The sequence below is a fragment of the Haliaeetus albicilla genome, unplaced genomic scaffold (genome assembly GCF_947461875.1).
Source record: "Haliaeetus albicilla unplaced genomic scaffold, bHalAlb1.1 scaffold_38, whole genome shotgun sequence".
Lineage (NCBI taxonomy): Eukaryota > Metazoa > Chordata > Aves > Accipitriformes > Accipitridae > Haliaeetus > Haliaeetus albicilla.
Genome location: NW_027212473.1, coordinates 37,360 through 43,681, shown reverse-complemented (window position 1 = coordinate 43,681; position 6,322 = coordinate 37,360). Strand labels below are relative to the sequence as shown.

General features: G+C 47.4%; 1 long non-coding RNA gene across 1 annotated transcript; it reads left to right on the top strand.

Moving 5' to 3' along the window:
• Positions 1–1,288: 1,288 nt before the first annotated feature.
• On the top strand, positions 1,289–4,101 carry LOC138684177 (uncharacterized). The gene is made up of 2 exons (XR_011323560.1): positions 1,289–2,267; positions 2,447–4,101. It is a non-coding gene; the product is annotated as an uncharacterized lncRNA (long non-coding RNA).
• The last annotated feature ends 2,221 nt before the right edge of the window (positions 4,102–6,322 follow it).

The following is a 6,322-nucleotide window of genomic DNA, read 5'->3' as shown; positions in this document are numbered from 1 at the left end:
CCAGCAGAAATGTAATGAGTGAAACATGATGGAAACTTGTACTTAAACTTTATTTTTATTTTATTTTTTTTTCCTTCCCCATTAAGAGTGTTGATGGCATGTTGTCCCGTGGCACGATCCCCATTCCGTTCAGTGGAGTCTTCAGTCTGGGACTTTTAAGTAAAAAAGTTTGTCCTTCCAAAAAAGGACTAGTCATTCATAGGACCAAGGCATAGACTTGGAGAGTCGCTTAAGTACGTGATCGGAATTAAAGCCAACTTTCAGTTGATGTTGCTGCTGTTGGTCTTTGCTTTCATTGATTTCTCCACCACTCCCTCATGGCTGGGAGCTCTGAATCGTAATGTTTTTCAGTCTCTAACACATTTCCACCCCCACCCCCCAAAAAAAGGAGAGGCAGTGTCTAAAAGTTAGTTTCCTCACAAATGCGTGAGCAAATAAAATTTGAGTTATGATGATTAAAACCATAAAAATGACACCAGTCTTGCAGATCTGGACTATTTCTGAGCAGGCACTCATCACACGCAAAAGTCGTCAGATCACCTGCGCTTCATGCTCTGACAAGACCAAATGCTGAGGCAGGGATGAGCTCTGAAAGAAGCAAAAAAAAAAAAAAAAAAGAAGGATACAGGGTCACGGTTTTGTTTTGTTGTTGTTTGTTTTTTAGAGAGTGCAATATTGACTGGTGCCAGCCTGCAGAGCTCTTCTGCTGCCTGACCTCTCCTTCTCTTTTATGGCTGTAATTGTCATTTGGATAATTGTAGAAGAGCAATTAAGTTACTTGCTTCTGTGAATGTGCTGGTAATACCAGGAAGGCAAATGCTTGAACCAGTAGTGAATAACTTGGCTACAAGTAGAATTTCTGAAGGAAGAACAGCAGCAGCAACAGGAAGCAAATAGCAAGCGACCAAAAACTTGCGTGTGTCAAACACATCAAAGCTTTATTGCCGAATGTTGTTTGGCAATATGTTCCAAATGGCTTTTTTCTGTAAACGTAAATTTTCAGGAAGTTCAGGGTTGCGTGTGGCAAAACGTGTCCCTCTGCGTACACGTCCTGCTACGTAAATAGCATGGGTCAATGGCGAGTCCAGTGGCAGGGCTGCTGTGCCCTACTCTCGACGTTGCCGTAGTAGTGTTGCGGTATTTAGACCTTCACGGACGGGCTGAGGAGTGGAAGGAGAATGCCCATTTTCTGTAAGGGCTCAGAATGCTGACCCTTTTCTCTGCCTGCCGCTCCCCTGTGCGTGAGATGAAGCTGTTTTATTTTGCTCCCTTGTTCCAGGTCAAATATTTCTGGAGCTGTTGCTGCTGTGGGTTTGCAATTGGTATTACTGCGTTTTTGTAGCGTTCTAGCAATGGGTCGTTTCTACTGTGGCGAAGCGTCGAGATACGGTTTTCGGTTTAAAGCGTCAGAAACTACGTTCACCGAAACCGGTAACTCGCGGCGCAGGTGAAACCGATCTGGCGCGTGCAGCTGTGCTCGCAGGGATGCTGGGTGGCTCCTCATCAAAACGGCAGGGTGCGTGTGTGGACATGCGTAGGGTTGCGCTCTGGGTCCAAGAGCGTTAACGTATTTTTGCTGTTGGAAGATGGAATGGAGCGTGTGCCTGTTAAATCTCAGAGCAGTCAAAAGCTAGGAGGGACCCTGAGCAGCGGGTTTGGTGGCACAACTGCGGTTTTAAAAGATCTTGACCGTTTGGAGCAACAGCCTGGAAAAAATCATTCCTTTTTTGCAACGAGGCAGTTCACAAGGAGAGATGTGTTGCTGTGCTCTCTAGCAAAAATACTCAACTTGGGACGTATAGGGTGATGAGGCCTCAGCTATACTAAGGCTTGAGAAAATGTATGTAGGTCTCTATGTCTGTCACCTGCGTGTATCTAGGAAAGTGAGTTCTAGTGAAAGTAAAGTTGCCAATGAGTCAAAAAAGAAAGGAAAAAAAAAAAGGCACGGCTGTCTGAAAAATGCAAAAGCTCTAGTGGCCTGTGTCAACAACTGTACCGAAGATGACGCAAAAATACTTTTTCCTCCGCTCAGTTGTACTGTCTTCACAAACCTTCACAAAAAAAAAGGCAGCTTTGGATTCCTACCCAGCTCTGTGCTAATGTTTTTTTTTTCTTCTCTCAGCTGGATGTCAGCTAGCACCGTTTCACAGTGGTTGCCATGGAAAGATTCCGTAGTGGCCTGCATTTGAAGAATGTTTTTTATTTGAAGAATAAAATAAAGAGGATCCAGCCAGCAGCTGCAGACAGGAGATAGCCTGCCTCTCCAGGTGAGGATGGACCCTTCTTAGTGTAGTCCTCAGCAGATCCGATCACCAGTGTGCACGGCAGGGTCTGTATGCATAACCAAAACCACAGTACAGTCATGTAGTGTGTGTGTGCATGTGAGGCTGTGTTTCTAGGAAGCCTCATATTGTAAGAGCTGTAAGGCACCAATCTATTCTCTTAGGTGGATGACAGTCAAGTGACTGCAGCTACAGAGGAGGAAGGGAGAGGGGGAGAGAGACAGACATGTCTGAATGGTCAAATTCTCTCAGCAGCTCCAAGAGCGGGAGGTACAGTGAGTCCTGGACCCCTGGGGCTGTGTCACCCCTCTTCTGCATCCCAGTCCCTCCCTGCCCCCACCTTCTCTTTCTCTCACTGCTTTAATTTTTTTGTTTTTTCTTCCTGTACCTCTCCCTCTCTTGTTCTCCAAGTCCCCCTCTTTCTCTGTTGTTCTGCCTCTCTGTTTTCTTTTTCTCTCTGCACTTCTGACCTGTCCCATCCCTCTTTTTTTATCCTCTGTCTCTGCCCTGCAGCCCATCACTACTTTGTCTTTCTCCATCTATCCGTCTTATGCCAATCTTGTTAATTCCTCCCTGTCTGCCCTTTAGCCCTTCACGATTCCCGCCGCTCTCAGCTGTCTGATGCTGTGTCTCTATTTTTAAATTCCTTTCTCTGCCCTGTATTCTGGATACACTTTTACTTTCTTAGATTCTCTTGTTCCAGGTCCCTGTCCCTATGTTTTAACTCCTTCCCTCACTGTCCCATAGCCCATTTTTGTCTTTATTATTCTCTCTCTGTCTGGTTCCCTGTCCCTGTTCTTTATTTCCCCTCTCTCTCCCCTTTAGATCATCAGTGTTTTTGGTATTTCTCAGTCTCCCTGTTGTCCACCTCACTGTCCCCTTTTTTAATTCTTCCTTCTGCCCTGTGGCTCATCACTAGTATTTGTTTTTCTCCATCTCTCTGTCTGGTACCCTCTCCCTTTTTATTAGTTCCTCCTCTCTGTCCTGTAGCCCATTGCTACCCCCCCCCCCATCTCTCTCTGTCTCCCTTTCCCTACTTTTCAATCCCCCCTCTCTGCCCTGTAGCCGATCACTGTTGTAGTGAGTTTGTGTGGCAAGCTGGGGCAGGGGAGTGGGCAGGGGCTGCAGGGGTGGGTTCTGTGAGAAGACACCAGGACTTGCCCCCATGTTGGGCACAGCCAGTTCCAGCTCCAAGATGGAGCTGCTACTGGTCAAAGCTGAGCCAACCAGCAACCCTGGTAGCACCTCTGTGATATTTAAGAAGGGCTAAAAAAATGCTGTGCAGAAGCTGTCAGCCCTGCAGACACCAAGGTCAGTGAAGAAGGAAAAGGAGGAGGTGATCCAGGTCCTAAAGCAGATTCCCCTGCAGCCTGCAGTGAAGACCATGGTGACACAGGCTGTCCCCCTGCAGCCCACGGAGGTCCATGGCAGAGCAGATATGCACCCTGCAGCCGATGGGGGACCCCTCGCCAGAGCAGGCGGATGCACCCAAAGGAGGCTGTGACGCTGTGGAGAGGAGCCCACATTGGAGCAGGTTTTCTGGCAGGACCTGTGGCCCCATGGGAGTGACACCACACTGGAACAGAAGAAGAACACGAAGAAGGAAGGAGCAGCAGAGACAACTTGTGATGAACTGACTGCAACCCCCCGCTCCCTCTCCCCCTGTGCTGCTCGGTAGGAGGAGGTAGAGAAGTCAGGAGTGAAGATGAGCCCAGGAAAAAAAGAGAGGGGTGGGGGGAAGGTGTTTTTCAGATTTGTTCATATTTCTCATTATTGTACTCTGATTTTGACTGACAATAAATTAATTTCCCCAAGTTGAGTCTGTTTTGCCTGTGACAGTAATTGGTGAGTGATCTCTTTGTCCTTATCTTGACCCACAAGCTTTTTTGTTGTATTTGCTACCCTCCTGTCTTGTTGAGGAGGAGGAATGATAGAGTGGCTTGGTGGACACTCATCAGCCAGGCAAGGTCAACCCACCACAGTTTCCTTCTGTCAGGCTCCCTGTCCCTATTTTTAAAATCTTGCCTATATTTCTTGTATGTCATCACTTTTGAAACTTCCTACCTCTCCATCCCTATTTAAATTCTTGCATGTTTCTTCAACCCAGTTGCTTTTTAAATTTTCTTGCTACTTTTCCCTCTCTTTGTCTCCCTGACCTTATTTTAATTTCTCGCCTGTGTTTCTTGTACCCTGTTGCTTTTCAAATTTCATTCTTATGTCTCCCTCTATGCAGCTTCATGTACCTACTTTTCGATTTTTGTACCCTGTTGCTTTCAAAATTTTCTTTCTATGTTTCCTTCTATCCATCTCCCTGTCTCTAGTTCTTAACTCCTCCCTCTCTGTCCTGTACCCTGTCACTTCTTACATTTTCTATCTACCCCTCCCTCCGTCTACCTGTTAGTTCTTGCCTATGTTTCTTGTATGCTGTTGCTTTTTGAAAATTTTCTCTCTACCTGGCTCCCTGTTTCTTTTTTCTAGTTCTTACTGTTTCTTCTCCTGTATCACCTGAGAATGTTTCCCTGTCCCTTGTCCTGTCTTTATCTTCTTGTCCTGCCAGTCTTCCCCTTCTCTCCCTTGCTTCCTATTATTTATTCCTCCATCTCCATCCCTGTTCTGCTCAGTCTCTCTGCTCTTCTCTCTCTACACCGTTTTCCTGCTTCTTGTCCCTCTCTTGTTCCCAGCATCCAATTTCCTGGCTCCCTGTCTTGCACATCTGCATCCCTCTGTCCTTCCTCTTGCTTTTCGCTTCCCTTTTATCCCCCCATCCTGCTGCCTTTGGGCACTGAGCCTTGTAGCCAACTCATTGCCAGGATTTCTTATATGCATTAATGAATAAATTTTTCCTGCCTCCTCTGTCTTCCTGGATGTGGGTAGGTGCAGGGGCAGGGATGAGGTGCTGTGGGGCTTTGGCAATGGCCCCTGTTCCTGATGGGCTCCAGCTGGGGCTGGGATGGCCCCAGGTGTGGCCAGTGAGGCTGACGATGGGGCTGGCCCTGCTGTGTGAAGGGGCTCCAGCTGTAAAGGGGGCTGCCTGGGCAGGGGAACTGGCTGAGGAGGGAGTGCATGGGGGCCTGGCTGGTAGGTGCCTGCAGCAAGGAATGGCCAGTCCTTGTGGCAAGGAAGGATCCCTCTGAGCTGTCCCTGGCCTTTGTTGGCTACATGCGTGAGCCACCATGTATCAAAGCAAGCCTTGTGGGTGAGGAGCATTGAGGCGTCCGCTGCGTGCTGCCGAGCAGGTGAGGATCACGCAGCCGGCACTGGGGAGGAGGAAGGGGCAGAGGCAGAGAGAGAAGGGGCAGAGGCAGAGAGAGAAGCATCGGGGCGGTGAAGGTCTCCTGCCGGCACCAGGAGCTGTGGTGAGTCGCACGTCCTCTCCTCTACATCCTGGCCCACCTCTGCCTTCCTTCTTTAGATGTCTGCTTGCCTCCCTTCCTCTGTTTCCCTCTCTGCCTGCCTACCTATGTGTATGGCTCCTCAAAACTTGTTATTCTTCTGTCAACTCTGCCCAGTACCCTGTTGCCTTTTAAATTTTTAATATGCCTCTCTCTAACCAGCTGCTTCTCCCTGTTTTTTATTTTTTCTGCACCGCCTTGTACCCCATTACTTTTAAAATTTAATTTCTATGTCTTCCCCTCTCTGTCTCCCTGACCCGATATTTTAATTCCTCCCTCTCTGTCCTGTACCCAGTTGCTTGAGACTGGCTGGGCATCGGTCAGTTGGTGGTGAGCAATTGTTTTAATTTGCTGGGTTTTTTTTCCTCGTACAACTTTAAAAAAAAAAAAAAGTCTTTTTAATTATTAAACTTTTTATATCAACCCATGAGTTTCTCACATTTACCCTCCCGATTCTCCCCCTATCCCACTGTGGTGGAGTAAGTGAGCAGCTGTATGGTACTTAGTTGCCAGCCAGGGTTAAACCACGATGCTACATCCACTTTTATGAAGCTGCCTATTGCTATCTTTAAATTATTTTCTGTCTGTTGTGTACCCTGTTGCTTTGAAAATTTGCTTTCTATGTCTACTTTTATCCAGTTCACTGTC